Genomic DNA, 23,030 nt, shown 5'->3' with positions numbered 1-23,030 from the left:
ACAAAGGTGAAGGTTATTGCTTCATTATCGGCTTTATGACCTTTAGAATTATGGCTATCTACGCAAGAATTAATTGCGTACAGTTTACAACGTTATTTGATAATAGAGCTCACTGCTGATAACCCGACGTCTTTAGGTTTGAATCTCTAGGCCGTCGATTAGTCCACTGACTCATATAATGTAAACAAAAGCATATTGTTAACCACACTATCCCATCAAATGTCAAGGTCATTGAATCAGATGAACTATACCTGGCATGATACAGAAAGTATAATACAAAACAAAGTAAAAAGATCACTCTTTAGACCTAGAGATATATTTGGCTGATGAAGTAGAGTTCATATATTTCTTGACATCAGCATATGACGGGTTGATATGATCAGCAATTTGACTAACTATATTTTTACTTTTCCCGAAGTGAGCCATGTACTCATCAGAGCTGGGTAGACTCTGGAACATCCCACAGTGACAAGTCGGAACCAAGAATCTGAACTACGACCTTCGGGTTAATAGTCAAAAGCTCTACCATTCGACAATGCCATCCCACAAAGTATGATAGCATACGTACCAATTGATCCAACTAATCGAAACAACAAATCATCACTAGGCTGAAAGGTGGCGAGGGGTATTATATCATACTCCTATTAACAAAAAGACTGCATTCAGGTTCTTAAAAATTCCCTCAGTGATCCTAAAGTCATATACTTTCCCGCAATGGAAAACTAGGTTTAAAAAAAAACCCACTAACTACAACGTTTCTTTTTTAACGTTAACAAAATCTCCATCCACCGTTGGGCTCTGTGATTACTTGTGTAATATTCTGTGATGGCTCCAATAATTAAAATTAATTACGCCCACTCGACCAATCCCTAATTTGTTTTCGATTGATACGGCGTATTTAATGCGTTTAAGAAAACTGCATAAAAACAAATCAGAGAGCCTATAATTAATTAAGTAGTTGCTTATTGCGTCTTAGTCTTAGTTATTATGGGGTGTTTCTGCCGTGTGAAGGAGAAATTGGACATTTATAACTTGAGCAAGGTACCCATTACGGCTGGGTGGACTCAGGGACTTTCTAAGAGCTCAAGACTTGGATTGCATCCCGAGTCTTTCGCGTAAGCAATTGTAGGCTCTACCTTCTGACCACACCGTTACATAAAATACTTCTTTACATTGAGTTGCAAACTTTTTTTTGTGTTAATAGTAAAATGTGAACAGGCGTTAATCCAATCATTTTACTGAAATAAAGCAGCTGTTTCAAAGGTTTCAGTAACGATTGTCTTTCATGGAAAGTGGTTGTCTATCGCGAAATTTGAGAAACCGGTAGCGATGGGTTGGACAAAATCTATGAAAAAAAACATATATACTGATAACAGAGGCAGACGGGCCTCAAAGAGAATCCCCCAGGGGAAACGATGACGACACCAGATGAAAAGAAAATGGAGTTACAGCATGCTGGATGAATGGATGAGACTGAAAAAAACAGGACAATTAAAATTAAAAGGCGTATGTGGGGAGTGCATAACTTTTTACAGAAGCCAGATGCACTTCAAAGAACCAAAATTAATAACCAGTCTAATGATCTAAACTGCTGAAAATTTTGGGGCAAAAAATAAACCTATTTACCTCATAAAATAAACCGGGAGTGATCTCCCCTAAACTTTCTCGAATATTCTAATATAATACTACGGGGGATGGCAACTCGGGATATAGACTTCTAGACAGTGGCGTAGCCAGGATCGTCTCAAGGGGGGGTTCCAATTTTTTACCCGGGGACAAACTTTCGATTTGCACCCCCCCCCCTCAAACTTTCGATTTGCACCCCCCCCCCCCCCTCAAACTTTCGATTTGCACCCCCCCTCAAACTTTCGATTTGCACCCCCCCCTCATACTTTTTATATATACCGAGGGGTCTATGGGGGGGGGGGGTTATGACCCCCCCCCCCTAACCCCCCCCCTGCCTACGCCACTGCTTCTAGACATGATTTTTAATCAATTTTAAATACTCACATTTTTACTTTCTCGTATATACGTAGTATAGAGAAAGTATTGTAATCGTGCACAAAAAAAATCGAGATTTTTACAAATCTCGACGTTATACACCTCACTGATACGGAAAAACATAATTTTGCAATCTTGTCCGTATGTCTGTGTGTGTGTGTGTGTCTGTGTGTCTGTGTGTCTGTGTGTCTGTCCGTGTGTAAACACGATAACTTGAGTACCGTTACAGCTAGGTTGATGAAATTTCATATATAAGTATTATATCAAAATCGTAGATCCGTATCAACTTTTGAGCGATTTCCGATAACCGGAAGTGGTACTTTTCCTACTTTGAATTTTTCAAAAGCCTAGCTGTAACGGTACTCAAGTTATCGTGTTTACACACGGACACACAGACACACAGACACACAGACACACACACACACAGACATACGGACAAGATTGCAAAATTATGTTTTTCCGTATCAGTGAGGTGTAAAACGTCGAGATCTGTAAAAATCTCAATTTTTTTTTTTTTGCACGATTACAATACTTTCTCTATACTTCGTATATACGAGAAAGTAAAAATCATAGCGTACTAAATATAATAGACAGTGTTAACTACAATATTAACTATAGGCCTACTCTTCATTTATCCTATACATTTTAAAAATATTATTACATCGTTAACATATTTTTGTACAGATAAAGGTATAATTAGTTTTCTTTATCAACATCGCCTATTCCGTTCGTGCCCAAGACACATGGGGCAGATGAAGTAAAGTGCATCTGTTTCTCTGACCTGGGCATATGAAGGGAAAATGTAGTCAGCACTATGCCCAGCCGCCTTTGCTTTCCCTGATAGAATCACGGATATGCCACTGACCACTGATTCCAACTCGAGACTTCCGGGTTAGCACTCTAGCTCTCTACCGCTAGGCCATGCCATCCCATGTTTTCTATATATCATACCAAGACTACTGCAGGATATATTTTCTGATCAGACAAACTCTCAAATTATCTGAGCTTGTGCCAGATTTTTCAAGAATTTACGATTTATGAGAGATTTCCTACACGTGATGCCCGTCGTATTTTTTATCAAAAAATTTCACTTGACTTGTGGAACAATCTGCGGCCAAATTCCTGTGTACAGATATGAGAGTCTCGACATTTACCTGGCAAATTGTTTTCTTCTTTTTTTGTTCATTAATATGCCGGATAAAAATAGAAAAGTGGAAAAAGAAGGTGTTTATCGCTCTTAACCGATTTATGGGCTGACGAATGAGAACTGGTACAAGAAATGCTGCACGTAGTTTTGTGTGATTCAAAATGTAATTTTACCTACTGTTTCACGCTGTTTTCTTTTCTTTAGGAACAAACTATTTGCAATTCTTGATAATTATGTTTCTTTAGTAAGTTGTTAGTAATAAACATAGTTTTGCTGTTTTTTTTTTATTAAAGTTGGTATACAAATGTGTTAGTCTTAACCCTAATCCAACCCTAAATATTATCCAAATCCTTACCCCAAACCCTAATACTCTGCTAATATTGTAACGGTACCACCATGGGCCTGAGGTTAAAAAGCGGGTTTTACTAAATGACTTAACAACGTTTAGCGGACTTAGTAGTTAAACACGCATATTGAATCAAATCCCTTTTTTCTAAGACTGTGATCTTTCGGCAAGTTTAGGAATACAACGTTAGTGATATATTGTTTTCTGTGCATATTTTAATGTGAAATAAACTATGAGTTAATCTAGTCACAAGCCATCCTTAAAGAAAAAAATTACCTTTAACCCAAACCCTAAAGCAAATACTCATTCAAACTGACATTTATTTTGCAATAGCATGCACAGAAAAAAAATCCGCATCATTTCCCCAGGGGAGGTAACTAATGATGGTCAGGTTTGAAATTTCCAAGCCCAAAGCCTATGGGAAATATGATTTCCGATATTTTTGCCACACGTTATTATATTTACGATAAAACAATGACCCCTCGTTCAGAACGGCTCCAGACGTATACATTTTCTGACGCTGAGTAGGCGGAACAAGATGTTCAAGACTCGAATATACAAGTTAACATGCTAAAAGTATGTGAGTAAAATATACGTGTTGCCTTGTTGCTGTAACGCGGACGTGCAAGAGGATAGTGCCGTCGGTGCTATTTAATACAGCCTTCGATTGCTCCAATTTAGTCAAACACCCATCAGAGCTGGGTTAACTATTATTACACATCATGTGACCCTAAATAAAACTCGACACCTATCAGGCTTGTAAGTATGTGCGCTACTACATGACCACTACACCTATGTGCGGTGAATAGATACTAAATAACATCTTAGTTGCAAATAATGCATTATTCGTATTAGATACAGTATGTATTAAATATTTTGTAACTAAACGGACAAGATTTAAAATATAATTGGAAGGTTAATATATTATTATTGCATTCATTGCCTATACATTAACATTTACTTGAGAAGTAATAGATAAGTATTATTTGGCTGAAGACAATATACATCTATTTTAAAACACTGAATGTGATTTGGTTTAAACTATGCATTTGTTTACTTAACGCACACATTAGCACCTTAAATACTTTTCATTTCACTTTATATGCATACTAGCACAGTATTCCATACTGGCAATTGCGTTTAATAATTCGTCATTTCTGGATGGATGGATGGATGGATGGATGGATGTGTGGATGTGTGTCCGCAGCTTTAAGTCGTATCTCCTCCTCAACGAAGCAATATCGAGGACTAGTTCCAAAAGCAAATATGTTAAGCAAGTTCCGAGGATGATTGTGGGCCAAAAAATTCCCGGAATTTCTTCCTGGATTTCCCGGAAAAGCCAAAAAACCTAAAAAAATGCAGTTTTTGGCCCATATCTCGGCAACCAGACCACTTAGCGACTTGAAACATTTACCAATCGATTTCTGCCATAATTTAGAACAATATTGCCGAAGAAAGTTTTCAAAAAATTCATAAAAAACGTTTTAATAACAAGCTTTTATGTAATAATGCACTAAAAAGTGGAAAATAAATTATAGACTACTATTTAAATTACTATAAAGAAAAGCGTGGGTCACTTTAGTATCTATTGGATACCTTTACTAATGTTAAGGTACACCCACGCTTTTCTTTATAGTTATTTAAATAGTAGTCTATAATTTATTTTCTACCTTTTAGTGCATTATTACATAAAAGCTTGTTATTAAAACGTTTTTTATGAATTTTTTTTCAGTACTTTACATGTTTTATTTACAATAGAGTTACATGACTAAAAACCATTGCGCGCCTACCGAACATCACGTTCAGTAGGCGCGCAATGGTTTTTGAACGCAGCCATTGAACGTGATGGCGCAGCTATTGAAGGTGATGAGGTGTGGTTGGCTAGACATGCCTACTAATTCGGTCCAAATTTTTATTAATTCATAAAAAATTAATTAGGCATCCAATTAAGTCAAATTTAGTTTCAGATTGCATTGTCTTCATGTCTTGACCCACGTGTCAAATGTGAATCGTATCGGTCAAGTAGAAGTTTCCGAATTTTCACTCCTGCGTTTCGATCTAGACTGACGACAGATTGGCGACGACAGAGGAAGTGAGTTAAATAAAAGCTTGTAAAAATATCCTTTCGTTCGGTCACAAAAAATAATTAAGAACAAATAATTTTATATTTATAGGATGATATTTACTACTTTACATTTTTAAACTGAGCATCGTGTAGGCCTACTTGTTAAAATAAAACTATTTCCGTTGATATAGGTTAATATAGTTGTCTTTATTTTTTACTTATTTATTCAAACGTTATTTTTGTGCCCTATTAAATAATAAATATTTTTTCTATTTTGTTTTGAATTATTAAAACTACTTGTGTTGCATTATTTATTTGCTGAATATATGATTTATCTCGATTTAAAATTGTTATGGATAACATAAGGAAATTGCGCTTAAATTGTCACTAGACTTTTTATTAACTTGTTTTTACTAATACCCCCACCCCCCCCCCCCTCTTTGATACAAATAAAAACCCAATAACAAAGACAAATAACTGTCGGATTGGTCAAACCCAAACCTTATCGTCATGACTACTCAATGGCGTCCACGTGACATAAATAAAGGTGTGCATGACCACTCGCTGTTACCAACAGTAACGGAAGTTCTAGGAGTCGATAATAGACAATGCTCTGTCCGAAATGTAGGCCAAACGTGAATTAGTTTGCCCTGGTGGCGAAATGAAAAATGGATTTGTTATAAGAATGAATTTAACTCTTTGATAAGATATAGTTACGTTAAAGTCAAATAAATACGCTTAAATAAAACTAAACACATTAACAACAATCTATCTACCATCAAATAATTATCACGCTCACTAACCTTGCAAAACGAATTATAATTTTTTTTTTATTAGAACAAATATTACATTGGTATACACATTGTTAAATTAATTATCGATCATCTCTTATACTATACAGCTCTTTGAATTTAACAACAACTCATCAAAATATCGTCAACTAAATAGTCGTTTCAAAATTATTCGAGCTAGACAAGATTTAAATTTGATCTGAGATCGGTGATGATTAGATGAGTACGATTCCTGCGTAGGATATCTTGATAACTAATCTACGAGATTTTTTAATATTTAAAACAGTTTAAGTAATACAAAATTGATTAAAAATCATGTTTATATCCCGAGTTGCCATCACTCGTAGTGTTATATTCGAGAAAGTTAAGGGGAGATAACTCCAACTTTATCGTCAACTTGTATATTGGTCCAAATGAGTGACATAAGTTAGTGACATAAGTTGGTTATCCACAAGGATTAGCGTGTGTGGGTTTAAACCCCATAGTGTTAGTCGTGAATGGAAATCCAAATCATCCACCTTCGCCCTACCGCATGCACAACGCTGACATTTCTGTCATTACTTGCAGGTGCTACTTCCGTCTGTGTAGGGTCTCTGTCTAACAGTTGCCAACATATCGTTTTCCTACAGCGTCAGTTTTGTTAGAGACATTTTTTGTCATCATTTTCACACTAGACATTGCATACTTATAGGGGTTGTATATGTTTCCTGCTCAACAATAATCTCGCACTTTTGTATTTAGATTATATTTTACAAGCCACATATATGTGTATACATATATATATATATAATTATATATATATATATATATATATATATATATATATATATATATATATATATATATATATATATATATATATATATCTTGAGTATTATTTTTTGTTCACATGATAATACATGATTTCAGAATAAATAGTTAACACAGTCTGTTTTTGTAAGTAGCTTTGAATAAGATGTTAAAAACACTTTACCAAAGCAAAGTACAAAACTATATCTTCGCCACCCATGCTATAATATAAAGAACTCGGCATGACCGATTTTCGAACCTAAACCACAGCACTTAGTGAACTTATGCTCACACATAAACTGTTGCTATTCTCGGCCAAAATAACAAATGATAAATACATAAGAAAATAAAAAAAAACTTTCTTTAGAAGAAATATGAAGATGTGTAAAGAAAAAAAAATACGACCAAAAAACTTCTTTCTTTGGAGTTGCTATGAGTGAATTCCCTTGTCGGGTTCATTGCAATGTATCTATCAGCATATGGATTACCCCATTGTAATCGAAGGGGTTTAAAAAAAAACATTGGAAGAACAACAAAGAAAATGCATGCCTTTAGAGCTAAGAGCTTAGTAAAAAATATCTTAATAGCTATGAATACAGGAGAAACTTAGGATAACAATGAACAAGCGAAACATTCATCTCGTAGATAGTATATAGGAAAAGCAGAACGATTGTACTGGGATGTGATTTAAAGTGATGAATGAAGGAGTGTGTCTTTAGAATATTGGAAATGCTTTAATTATTTTAAACTAGCCTAATATTTAAAAAATATGTTTTGGATCTATTCACATTTTTGTTTTGCTTTTAATAAAATAGATATTTATCTTTTCATGGGACGACAAGGTCGTAATGTAGAGTGTTTGATAGCTAATCCAAAAGTCTCCAGTTCGAATCATGAAACCTTTCACATTTTCTTACCTCCCCTTTTAATTAATAAGGCTGTTAATTTTCTTAATTACATTTTAATGACTAACTATTATTATTTTATTAGATTAACAATATACATTCTTGCGTTGTCAACGGTGACGAATGTATGAGGAATTTAAAAAAAAAAAATTAATTAGAAGTGGCTTAAAATGTTTTAAAAAGTTACAAGATTTGATTTATTCAAAAAAAAAAAAAAACCCAAAAAATACAAAAATAAATAAAACAACAATAATGTGAACTAAATAAAGTTTTATATACAAATCTACAAAGAAGTAATGGTAATAATACCTTGCGAAGTAATTTTCTATAATCATTACACAGTAATCTACATTCCTTTCTTTAATATTCTCCCGAATCTAAATACTATTTTTTTAAAAATATTTCACACCTACCTACCCACCCGTACTCTTATTCCCCCTTCCTCCCCTTCACCTAGTTTACCCCTCTTTGATAACACATACCTCGCTTTCTCTCCCCTATCTCCTAACAAGTGTTGTGTCTTGGTCAGCCTGTTGTACAAACGTATCTCAATCAGCTCCACACGACTCCGCCTTTGTAGAGTATTCGCTTATCAACGTTAAATGGGAGATATCACAAGCAGGTATGATGTATGGGCGATACCGACATAACGTAAGTTTGAATATGTAGGAGGCTCAAGGGCGGCGCCACGATCAAACCGATGTAAGAAGGTATGTTGTCTGAATATTTAGGAGACTCAAGGGCGACACCAGGTTCAAGGGGGTCACAACTCGATGTAAGAAGGTATGTTGTCTTAATATGTAGGAGGCTCAAGGGCGGCGCCACGATCAAGGGGGTCACAACTCGATGTAAGAAGGTATGTTGTCTTAATATGTAGAAGGCTCAAGGGCGGCGCCACGATCAAGGGGGACGCAAGTCGATGTAAGAAGCTATGTTGTCTGAATATGTAGAAGGCTCAAGGGCGGCGCCACGATCAAGGGGGTCACAACTCGATGTAAGAAGGTATGTTGTCTGAATATGTAGAAGGCTCAAGGGCGGCGCCACGATGAAGGGGGAATCAAGTTGATGTAAGAAGGTATGTTGTCTGAATATGTAGGAGGCTCAAGGGCGGCGCCACGATCAAGGGGACACAAGTCGATGTAAGAAGGTATGTTGTCTGAATATGTAGAAGGCTCAAGGGCGGCGCCAAGATCAAGGGGGGCGCAAGTCGATGTAAGTTTGTTTGGGGAATTCAGGGGTTTGTGAAATTCGACTTTATTTGTTGCAATGTAGCGTATGATGTAATGACAGAATGGTGTATTGGTGTACGCTGTAATAGTTAGTAGGTTTTTTTGGTGGTGTTTAATTGTCTTTTAGGCAGGTGTATCGTCACTGCTACCCTTTGAGACCTAACGATCCAAAGGGTAGGTGAAGTAGAGCTGAACAAAATGGGATGGTCCCAACCACGACCAGCTGCTTTACTTTCCATAAATGTGATTCATCTACCTATCATAGCATTGTGGACTCATACTGTATACTCAAGACTGGACCAAAATTTCAATTCAAGCGCTCTACCACCTTACCACATAGGCGTATGGTAGTGGTTAGGGAATTGTATCTGATCGCTGTTTACTGATTTTTGTGTGCAATATTTAGTTGTGGTATGTAATGTTTCTTTTAAAAAAATGTCTCCGGTGGGGGGGGGGGGGGGGAGGGGGGGGGGTTACTAAATTTTTATCTGGAGTGGGGGGGGGGGAGTTGCAGACACATACACCTAATAATTAAGTTGTATATTTCCAGCAAAGATCAATTGTGTCGACTGTGTGTATCACAAGCCGGAAATCGACTCAAATCAGATATTTTTTTAGTTAAGACAAACATAAATCTAAATCCAGACAAGCTGGTTAGACTAAGCTGGTAACACTGAAAGCATTGTTTACGTTGCCAGTCGCGTCATCGATAACAACAGTGCCATTGTTGAATTCGATATCAACAGACGGACTACTGTTAGAAAGCAGGAACACATTTTACTGGTGTTGACTATAGCGGTCCGGAGTTAAGTAACAGTTCTTAACCAACAGATAATGTATACAGACACATGTTTATATATATATAGATATGCTTATACATACATATATATATATATATATATATATATATATATATATATATATATATATATATATATGTATATATGTATATTATATTTGCATATACATATGCTTATATATATATATACTTTATATATGTATATTATATTTGCATATACATATGCTTATATATATATATACTTTATATGCATATATATTCAGATACTATATTATTATATGTATGTAAATAAATAAATAAATTTATATATATATATATATATATATATATATATATATATATATATATATATATATATATATATATGATGTATAAATATATATGTATAAATATATATTTATATGTATATATAAATATATATGTGTTTGTGTTGTGTTTTTGTTGTGTTTTTGTTGTGTTTGTGTTGTGTTTGTGTTTGTGCTTGTGTTTGTGTTTATGTTGTGTTGTGTTTGTTTTGTGTTTGCGTTGTATTTGTGTTGTGTTTGTGTTGTGTTTGTGTTTGTATTGAGTTGTGTTTGTGTTTGTTTTTGTGTTGTCTTTGTCTTGTGTGTGTGTTTGTGTTTTTTGTGTTGTGTTTGTGTTGTGTTGTGTTTGTGTTTGTGTTGATGTTGTGTTTGTGTTTTCTTTTGTTATGTTCTTAAGTTGGTACATTTAATAAGAGATTCACCGTGGCGGAGCATGGGTATACTGCTAGTATATTATATGTTGTATCCTTTTTACCCAGTTACTGTTTCTATAGGACTAGAGAATGTACTACCATTACTTTTGAGGCTGAAAAGTTTTTCCAACATTATCTTAATTTATTTGTAATTTCATCAATAATGTGACTGAATTAGTGACATGATTAACAAGTACAATCTGTAAGATACTTACAACAAGCAATCACGTGTCAACTCTGCAAATTAGTTGCTTAAGTCAAAAAAAAAATGTCATAACATATGTAATTAATTACGACGAATCTTGAGATAAGTGTCAAGGGATGTATACAATCGCAGTAAGCATCTGATGAAACAGATTGTTAATAACAATATATTTTAATTAACCCACATTTTTTTTTCTATAACAGATGAAGCTTAAACCAGCACTTATGTAATTGTTTGTAGCGACAGTTTAGATCTGTATTATTTTAGGGTTGAGTTCAAATACTTACGGGCTGCAGTGTTACCGCAGGCATACGTAGTGGACTATTGATTGAATGAATGCTAAAATGTCTGAAAACATATAGGGCCTACTTAATCATTTAATTAAAACAAACCAGTAATATTATTCCCCTTAGAGGCTTTCGTAGTGTTAATTTATTTATCGAACACATTAAGATTTATAAAAAAAAATCTGCAGACGTAATTAGTATTAATTTAATAATCAATATTTCATGAAGAAGACCAAATTAAGATTTTTATTGCGCTGTGGCTTAGTTTGTTAAAACACTGTAGCACCAAAAGCCGTGTACAATTATGACTTGCAACCAAATAATTACATTCGTATTTGTGTAGACGTTCTATATGTTGTTGGGTTTCTCCACTGTGGATATAGCACGTAAGTCTGTTGTCGAAACGGTACTCACTCCCAGCCACCAGTATTTTGTCTGGCATCTCTTCCGAAGGGCACTTCACCCCCCCCCCCCCTCCCTTGAAGCGAGTTTACGTACCCATCCTCCCACCCCCACCCCGAACGAAATATATATGTATATAGAGAATATATACAATTTTGTTAGACCCCCACCTCGATAGTTTTAAGAGCCCCCCCCCCCCCACACCCTACTAACTAACTCCTGCCCTCCCCTAACCCTTGTGGCTTAAAAGTTTTTATGCAACCATGTACCGTACCCACTAAATGCCTATCCAGATTAACATAGCCACACAGGCCCAAAATAATTTTAAAATACTTAGTTGGTTAAAATAAAAAAGCGAAATACAAAGAGTAAATGTAATTACTTGAACTACGTGGCATACTGTACAACCAGAAGATATACGATAGTGGTGAAAAAAAAAAAAAACTGGCAACATTGGATTACCTCCCTTTCATACACAGCAATGCCCTTGACTGATTTTTTTTCTTCTTCTGTTTCTTACTCGTTTCAACCACAGTTTGTCTAGTTAACGTAAATTGGGTTAACCATGTCCCCGCAATCTACCCCCAACCCCCCATGTTCCAAAAAAAATCACAAAACCACATTCTGCTGCCCGCTGCCCTTAAGGCACTGGGAGAGATGTAACCACTGGGCATTACAGCGACCCAGGGAACGCGATACAATGCCGTCTGGTACCGGGGGCTGCTCGCCTGCTATTCCAGCCTGATCAAACAGAAATTTCTGCTGACCACTGCGGTATTTGGCTTACATTAACTGACCCCTCTGGTGGTAGGTTATAGATCTGGTGAAATAACGAATGATACGTAGACAACGATTGTATAGGGTCACATAACACTAATGCACTTATTCATTGTCATCTCTTTTCCCGTTCGTGCCTAAGACACTAATGTTCTTCTCTTCCATTGAAAACTAGAACACACGTGAATATTTTGGTCTGCTTTATACCCAGTTGTTATCTCGACGTAAGTCTAATATACGCCAGATTTGAAACTTTGCAACTAACGAAGGACTTTCGAATTAAAAGTCAACCGCTCTATTATCCGACCATGCAGCCGTAATGCTCTTATTTAAGTGTTAAAAAAGGGTTTTGTAGTTATCTAAAACATGGTGCAAGTGAAGGAATATGAGCGAGATTAATCGGAACTTAAGCGGAAAATTCTAAGTAAATTAATGAACAGACGTGTTAATTATTTTAAACTATGAAGAGGTAATTAAGGTAAAAAAAAAACAACTAATAATATTCGCAGTTTAGAATTACTTTCCGTGTTTTGGATTCCGTTTTTTTAATTAATTACGAGTAATTATCTTTTAACTTCGATGTCATCCTTTGATTAGTTTATGCCAGGAAGGCGGTGACAGATGCGCAATATATCAGTGCCATCTCTCGGCCCACAGGTGGCGCTACGGTCAACAATATGACGTCATTGGCCAACAAGGTGTCATGTCACTGCTGGCACCAATATCTCAGGGGAGGGGGGGGAGTGTCGACCTACTGCCTGTCTTTCCAGACAGGTCAGGTGACCGAGTTAAATTGACGGTTCTCAAGTTAATATTATAAAGACCGGAACAAAAAAAAATATAAAATGTCGGTAACGGATTCGACGGTTCTCAATTTAACTATATGCTCAGCATACTTTACTTTCCCTAAGGTGAGTTTTTTACCCCTCAGAGCTGAGTGGATTCAGGGACGTTCTACTAACTTGAACCCGGATTTGAATTCGAGACTTTGAGTACAGCAGTTTAGCGCTGTAAGACTAGGCCACTGGAGAGTCTAATGATCGTAATATTTGAGAACCATTCAAGAAGATTCCATTTTTGCACCCTGAACGGAAAGACAAGCGTAGTTTGCTTTGATAATTGATATTGGCAGCTTAATAAACTCTATATTCAACAGGAAATTGCTGATAAGCAATTAAACTCGTAACTCACGTTTTATGTTGTTTTTTTTTGGGATTTCCCTGAAAGTTAAATATAGACCAGTTAATTATTACTTTGATTTGATTATTAAAAACACGTAACAATATTGTTTAGTCTGGCTTGCTGCCCACGTGTATCATTAATTCATTAAGTCGTTGGCGTGAAGGTGTTATAAAAACACATCATCGGTGTTACAGAGGTGGTATCAATTAGGATAATTACAATCATTGAATTTAATTACAAAGAAACGTGAATTTTGACTACCACAAGGACTAATGGACGAATGGCGGATGCGCAAATTTGAGATGATAATTTTAACATGATTGTCTAGGAAATTGAATTGCGTGGTCAGGTCGTTAGATTTCATGGCCTCTGAACTGACGAGACTTGGGTTGGAACTGCCGGACCAATGATGTTGTATAGCTGGGGAGAAATCTCCAAAATAAAAATAAAAATATCTTTAAAAAAAATACTGCCTTGTAGTTTGCTTTTGAATGGACAAAGGCTATTCAAGCAAATCCAAAAAGAAAAGCAGGCTGAAATCGGATTCATTGGCTTAAACTGCGCACAACATATTGATAATACTTAGTGTTGAAATGATATTCCGCCATACATTACAATTAAGAATGAAAAAGAACCGTTATACTTTTATTTAAGGTATCATAAGGTGGCCGGATATTGATATATAGCTCCGTATCCTGGAGTCAGGGGCTCAATGGTGTTGGTCGTCTAAGAGTCAACTCAGCTCTAATGAGTACCTGGCTTATGTCCGTTGAAGTAAAACAGTCAAAACAAATGGCCAAACGCCAAATACCATAATGTTAAACTAGCTGAAAGATAAAAATGAAAGATCAATTTCCTTGATATTATGTTAAAAATTACATTGGAGGAAGGCTAAATTGATTTTAAAAATGGCATTGTCAGTGCCTTACCCAACTCTACACACATATTCCAATTTTTATCCGGGTCACATTTTGAAGTAATTTCTCACCAACCCACATGGGAGAGAACCTCTCACGAGACAACATGTTTTCCCTTCTAAAGATTCACGTCCCCTGCGATCACCAGCTGCCTCTCTAATTTTTCTTGTAATAACCCCAAGACTCACAAAACACAGGCGGGTTATTTTTATGTGCGGGTGAAGTCGTCAGGGGACATAATCGACAGGGGACGTAATCGTCACTCGTGAAATGACGCCTTTTGAAACTAATTAGAAGCAGTACAATAAAGTAAGCTGCGAGTGTTAATTGTGTTTTCAGTCCAGATGGGTTCTAATGTCATGTATCAACACTATATATATATATATATATATATATATATATATATATATATATAAATATATATATATGTATATATATATATATATATATATATATATATATATATATATATATATATATATATATATATATATATAGTTGTGTGTGTGTGAATGTGTGCATGCCCATTTTATAGTTCATAATACGGAAAGTAATATTCATGTGTTGATATAAAAGCGAATGAACATTTTTCTAGTTGAGATTTGATACGATTCATCAAAAGTACTGTTTTTATTATGTTTTTGGAACTTTCATCGACGAATACAGATTAAACATAGATGAAACACGTGTACAAATGTAAAATATACGCTGACATACACTCTCACTACTGTGATATGTCTAACCTCAGCAAGGAAGAAATTACCGGTCCATTAAATATTTGCTAAAGAATCTTGATTTGTTTTTGTTTGATTAGTACGTCTTTAGTTCTTCGTCGATAACGAACAATTGATACCTGCAAAAACTAGTGATGTTGTAGAATGAGGGATACTTTTTATAAGTAGCTACTGTACTGTGTTTAAGCATACAAGTAAAATAATTAACTAGTGTAGCGCAGATGTTTGAGCTGAATGCCAATTTTGGGATGGTGACACTTAATCAGTCATTGAACCCATTTGGGTAATAGAAAATGTAATCACTCTGCCAAATTAACTGTCGTGTCTATAGCGTATCATGGGGTTTTACCGGTTTTTCCTAATCTATTATTTTTACCCTATAAAAAGAAGCCGTTTCTTTATATATTCCATCAATATATTTTAAAAGTTGTTCCTTAAAGACATAACAAATATTTTTTTTTTTTAAAGACATGGAGTATCATTAAGCCAACAATATTTATTTAAATTTCACCGCGTCTAGTATTCCTTAAGAAATAATTAATGCATTTTCGAGGGTTTTTGAAAATTGTGCTAATTTTTATTTGCTATCCTAGCTCCGAGCTATAGTTTTCTTCGTAGGATTTATGGATTAGACGGAGTTATCTTTCGGAAACGTGTCTTTGCAACCTAGTTTAAGGATGTTTCTTGACTTTTTTTTTCTCTGTTCACATGAGTTAATATTATTTTTTAAATTTTTAATAAATTATAATTTATTCACGATTTTTTAACAAATATACGCTAATATAAAAAATATGTAATATTAAATGAAAGTAATCAAGCATTCACACACAACACGTAGGCCTATATATTGTATATACAGTCAATTAAATACAGTACGTTCACTACAAAAACCATACTACAAATTAATTGTTATAAACATTTATATAAAGCTACCTATCCAACCAGCTGTGTATAGGACGTGCGTGGTAAAATTTACATGTTTTCGTTGACCTCATAGTGAGAGGATCAAGACTTAAGTGTACAGCGTTATGTCCGGTCGAGATTTAATTCCCTTAAAATGGCCAGGTACCCAGTAGAGCTGGTCGAACTCAAGGTCGTCCAACGACTACAAACTGTAGTACATTCTACCTCTCCTACTATACCGTTTAATCAATTATCAATAAAATAATTACATTTCGTAATGGTTAATCGAATTTTATTTTTGAAAATCCTTACTTTTTTACAGTTTTTCTCTGTCAGATTATATTCTACCTTTAGCGCCTTCACAACAAAAAAAAAAAAAAAATTCACAAATTTTTAACTCGGAATTTAAATCTCAACGGCAAATTTGAAAATCAAGAATGACCAAATTATTGTCTAGCATGTTCTAATATTGGCTTTAAAAAAAATTTAGAATTTTCTTTCAGAAAAAAAAAATTCGATCGTAAAGAAATGTGCCTTCTGTTATGTCGTTCTCACAAAAGGGCGGATAATTCATATGCATGTAAATACATCAGATATTTCTGACCACTTTCGCAATCGATCGCATAATAGACAACTCGTATTTCATCGTTCATCTTGTCCGAGTTCTTTCCCCTAATTCATCCCACCAAAAGAGCCACTTGATTTCCACTTTGCATAGATACGTCTCTTGACGTCATTGATGTGTGAAATATTCTCTCACAAAGTAAAAAAAAACCTACACATTTTTCCTGTAATTTTTGTAAACACTGATTCCTAGTTTAGTTCACTTGAATGCGGTCTAGCGACTCAACTATTGTAGGTTGCATTTCCCTTGAAGTTAACTAGCTATATAGCGCATAACATGTGGACAAGTAATACTAAAATATATTGGATGAAATAAACCTTAATATTAAAATAACAAAATTGAAGTATAAATGGACTATTCAAAAATATGTTAGAATCCGTATCATTATAAAGTAAAAAAATGTGTTTAGCAGAGAGTTCATTCTATTTTATTTATAAGTCACGGAATACATAAGAGCCGTGACGATTTTGAGAGACCTATTTCAATTGGGGATGTTGGCTAAAAAGAAACCAATCAACTAGTTTGAGATTGAAAATGTGTTTGACATTCCAAATGGACTGCATAAAATCAAGTGTGAATTTTGAGGTGTATGTTAGTGTGGATGTATGTGCGTCTGTATGTGTGTATTACCGTTCGTATATTTGTAGGATATTTGTAGTTTTATCAAAAACAAATATCCTCATAACAAAATAACACTCAGAACAGGGTCAAATTTTAGTTGGATTTCATTGCCACATTTATCCCAATAAATATTCACCTACATAATACGGGACGGAGTGGTCTAGCAGTAGAGAGCTGCACTGCTAACCCGTAAGTCTCGAGTTCGAATCCGGGTTCAAGTCAGTAGACCGTCCCTGAGTCCACCCAACTCTGATGGGTACCTAACTCACGTTAGAGAAAGTAAAGGCGGCTGGGCATAGTGCGGACCACACTATCTCTTCATATGCCGAGGTCACAGAAACAAGTGAACTCTACTTCACTTGCTCTATAGACCGTCAGGTTTGAAAAGAGAACTCTACTTTACATAATAACCCAGCACTTTTATATCCTGAGTGTCCCACTGACCCGATTCGTTTCTCAACCTTTAATTCGTTTTTTCCCAATTACCTATCTAGATCGGTGCTTTGTTAATGTTTCCACTTCCTTTTATAAACGAGATTAATCTTTATTGATTACACGAAAACGTCCGCCTTTGTGCTTTGAATTTCCACAGTCTACACCCCTTCTACCTGTGGTGAAGCTAATAGTCCGCGTCTGACCCGTACATTACAACAATAATTAAAAGCGCGGGTGTTTCAGTCCAAGTTCATCGAAAACTTCTTTGAAATTTCCCCCCGCAAATCGTCTCCTCCCCTGGGTGGTAGGAACATGTTTCCATCCCCGGACCAGGAAGATCCACGCATGCGCATAGACGCGCGTGCACCAAAAGGTAAACCAGCTCGAGTGAGCAGATAGTGTTAATTGAGAGTCGAGACACGGCTATAGACGGGCGGGGGATACTAGTAGTCAGCTAAAATAAGAGGTGGACTTAGCTACTAGACGAGGTAAAATGAAAATAGCGGCCGGAGAGAAAATAATTAAGGATTCACTTGATATTTAATTAAGTGTATCCGATAATAAGATTTTTTTTACTATACTTAGCGAATTTTTTTTTTACTGAACTAGAGAGTATGCACTTAAAACGCAGCCAACATTATTGTACATAGTGTTTTTAGCAGGTCTAGTTAGTTTTACTTCTGAAGGTCCTCATTTATTTAAACACTGCATACGTCACCACAGGACCAATGCACACACATAATAATACACGGGGATTGGTCGTGTATGAAAGTGGGTGTTGTCAGTGTCAGTGTTTCTTCCAGACTTTTTTCTCCTGGGTGGGGGCGCTTGAAATTTTCGGGGGGGGGGGGGAGGGGCGGACTAAAATTTCAGGGGGGGGGGCGGACACTGTAAGAAGTATATATTTTCTATATAAATTCCATTTCGTTCGTGGTGGGGGGGGGGGAGTGGGGGTGGTAGTCTTTCTTCGAAGAGATGCCTGGAAGAAACTCTGGTCAGTGTTTTTTTTCAAACAGTCAGACGTTTTCCTCTCAAAGGGGGGTCGGGGAGGGAAACTGGAATTTTTTTCTAGCGTAGGGGCGAACTTAAATTTGCGTGAGGGGAAGGGGCGGGTGGACACACGGGTAAAGTGTATTTTTTGTATAGAGATTCTATTTATTCGGACTGGGACCGGTAGATTTGCTTGGGGGGTGGGGGGGGGAGGGGGTAGTAGGGATGCCAAAAGAAACTCTGGGCGGGGGGGGGGGGGGGGGGCTCAATCAAGGCCAGAAGTCAGAGACATGAGTTTAATAAAAAATTTTCGTTCGAAAAATGCAGATTCAGGGTCCATGTAGCTTCAAAAATTAGATGCGGATTGCTATTAAATGAAGTGTTAAGATACTTTCATCACATTCTATCAGCTCTGCAATTAAACTACAAATTAGACGAAAGACTAGACATTTTTTCCTCTTCCCGTTTTTTTGTTTTTAATTGTAATATTGAAATTTGGATTCGCTTACACAGCCTTTGTCCGAAAAAAATAACAATAAAAATTAATTTTAAATTAAAAATAAATAAATAAAATAAAATAAAATAATTGCACAAATTAAAAAAGTTCCTGTTCTTGATAACATTTGTCTAACAGATATCGAGCCTTATCTGCCAGGAGTCTTGAACTCTTACTTACGGTTTAGCGAACATGAGCTCTACCAACCCGACCAGGTCAATCCCTCTTTTAAACTTTCGATACGCCTTCCTTTACCATTTTCTGATTCCCTAATTATGTGTATGTGTATGTGTATTTGTGTGTGTGTAGGGGTGGGTTCTAATCGACCCATCCTTCTCATTGATCAGCTCATGATTATAAATACCGCGTGTCACGTAAAAATTGTTCAAATAGATACTGATGAAAATTATAAACCATTATCGAGTAAAAGGTTCAAGAAGTAGTCTACATAGATCTAATCCTACTTTTTTTTGAACCCATTAGCTCAAAGTAAGTGAAAATACGATGGCAGTGTTTCGTCATTAGAGATCCAATTTCCTTCAAAGAATCTCAGCGTTTCTCCCAACAGAGATCTTCTTTGTGTGTGGTGACGAAGGAAGTCTTTGATCGACATCCGGTGTAGTTTTGCTTCTAAATATAGATGGTGATTTATTTTTAGGTATAGTGTAATAGATATGTGTTGCTATGAAGCGAATACTTACAAAACCAGCTGAATTAATAACATGGTTTTTATAAGGTTAGTATTCTATTATGATAAAGAGGTTGCAATATATATATATATATATATATATATATATATATATATATATATATATATATATATATATATATATATATCAAATCACTGTTTTTTGTCTTGTTTTATGCCTAATCCCAAACTCATACACTATTTTAATTTTGTTTAAGTCAAATTACCTTCAGCGAGACTTATTAAACCTTTCGAAACAATGTTTTGTTCAATAAAATAACAGATTTATTTCGAATGTTTGATGTCTAGTTTAGTAAGAAACTATTGGCATGCTACTTTCACTAGCTTTTTACAGTAGAGACAGGATGGTATACGGCGAGGGGTTTTCAGACAGCTACTGGCATCGTAAATACGACCGGCATTTCGCGGTCGAGCGAAGAAATTAATCTCGGCCCACTCGTTAATGCTGACGTGTAATCAGCCTTAAGACGCGAAGCTCCCGTCCTGCCACGGGCTTTGATTAGCGTCTCGTCGCATCAGACGACATCAATTTTTTCTGCTCTATGCTCAGATTCCCGCCCGTTGCGTCACGGGTTCAGCGGCCAGTTCTGGACAGCGTCGCACCGGATGTGGGCGAGAGGAAATGTCTTTAAATAGATTACGTCGGGCTATGTAAAGAACATCGAGTAACCTGACTGCTGGATACTGTAATATTAATTGTCTACAGGGGTGTAGCGAGGGGGGGTGGGGGCGGGGGTGCGGACCGCACCGGGTGACACCATTTAGGGGGTGGGGGTGACACCAAGGCAAAAAACAGCAAAATATATAGAGAAAAACTTAAGGGGGGGGGGGTGCAAATCGAAAGTTTGAGGGGGGGGGTTGCAAATCGAAAACTTGAAAGTTTGTCCCCGGGAAGGGTCGCTACGCCTCTGGGGGGGTGACACCATTAAGTACCGCACCGGGTGACACCCGACCTCGCTACGCCAATGATTGCCTAACAAATATTGATGGTATTTAGTATATACACTTTAAAAGATTACATGTTATATATTATCTGGGTTTTTTTTTTCAAGTCTACCGCTCCCCGAACGAAATGGAATTTATATAGAAAACATATTTTCACCAGTGTCCGCCCCCCCCCTCAACCTCGGAAAATATTGTCCGCCCCCCCCCCCCCCCCCCCACCACCCCGAAAATATCAAGTGCAACCACGGAGAAAAAAGTTTGGAAGAAACATTGATAATATATTACACCATATATAACAAACAAGAGTAAAGAATTAAACTTACTGTTATTGAAATTTTCATAGCAGTTTTATACAAATGAAGGTTAATTAACATTTGCATTTAATCGCTGTTTAACCTCTTGTGAAAATAATAATTTAATGTTCATAAATGCATGTATAATGTTATTAAAACGGGCGTGATCAGAAAATGCTCTTTGCGTTATAAATTAGATTTAGCCTGCTACATCTTTTCCTCTCACATTTTGAATTCCAATATCCTGCTATTCATCGTGCGAACGACCCTTTATTTTACGAACTTTCTTTTTAAGTTTAGATAAAACACAATCATGAAGAATAACATCTAACTTTTTTGGACATAATTATTTTTTTAATATATTTTTTTCCAAACATCTGGGATATCTCTTTACTGGCTAATAAGAAAATATATTTTTAGATCCATTCCAAGAGTTTTTAACGTTTTGCCTGAAATTGGTTTTTGTTTTTATACAACTCACCTTTGCATAGTAAACAAACGTTGCATAACTTTATTTCTAAATTATAAAGTACTTCTGTTATGATGCATAAATAAATGTATAAGTGGTTATTATTTTTTTTGTTTGTTTTCCAATCATTACTCTACTTGATACTACTTTAAAATAGTTCAACAAATGAAATTTTGAATTTATCATTGCTAAACTGTAATACACAGTTTCCCAACATTTTCGAATGGTTACTCCTTTTGTTAAAAGTTAGTTGACCCGTTAGCACCATACTATTATACAAGAATACTTTTGTTTAGTTTAGCCTTGACTTTGGCGAACCCCTCAAAATCATTTAAGACCCCCACCCAATTAACCCCCCCCCACACACACACACCTGGCTCGAGACCCAGAGAATCTCTGGCAGAGATTGGCCATCCGTGTTCTAATAGCATTAATAACTTTTCAATATAGAAATCACTTTACAGTATACCAAAAACTATAACAATAATATAAGTCTTTAAACTATTTTATAAATATCTATAAACAAAAATATACCCTAAAAATGTATTTTAACTATTCCAAACATGTTTTATTTTATCACCTTTTCATTTAAGTTAACGAAACTATCCCAGCACTGTTAGACAAATAAGTTTGGGTTCGATCCCCACAACGGACGACACCTGTATTGTTACTGCTAATCCCCGGTCTCAGCAAAAACTAGACCAGAGACCTTTAGAAACGAGACCTCGCCTGTAGCTTCTCAGTATTGACGTAGTGCTGAATCGGAAGGGGACATTACTAAAGGGCTTTGTCAGCAAGTACTTTTTATCTCCCTTCAAGCTGTGTCTATTTTAATGACAGACACCGGTTACGTCTCTTCAGTACAGATTTTCAAATGTTGAAAAAATATTTTTTACACGATAGTATTTTAACGTCGCGCTATTTATAAATCATTTTTGTGTTTGACAGTTTAGCATGATTGTTATAAATTACTGACGTTGAGAAAAAAAACAACATTGTAGCTGTTTTATAAGTCGTGCAATGTATGATATTTTAAGTTAGTTGTCTAGAATGCGTCTTCTATAACGCTCTGAACTGTAAAGTTTGATGATATTTCCTTCAACACAAAAAGTATTACGTGTCAACATGTTACACGGATTACGGCCCATTGACTCCGATTACAGCCTGTTTTTTTTTCTGGATTTGTTTCAAAAGCGTTGGTCCAAACAAAAACAAAACACAAGGCAGCAGCTGTTTGATTTTGTGTTAGC

The sequence above is a fragment of the Physella acuta genome, unplaced genomic scaffold (assembly GCF_028476545.2).
Source record: "Physella acuta isolate Inbredline_101_S28 unplaced genomic scaffold, ASM2847654v3 ptg000697l, whole genome shotgun sequence".
Classification (NCBI taxonomy): Eukaryota; Metazoa; Mollusca; class Gastropoda; family Physidae; genus Physella; species Physella acuta.
This window is presented reverse-complemented; position numbering follows the sequence as displayed.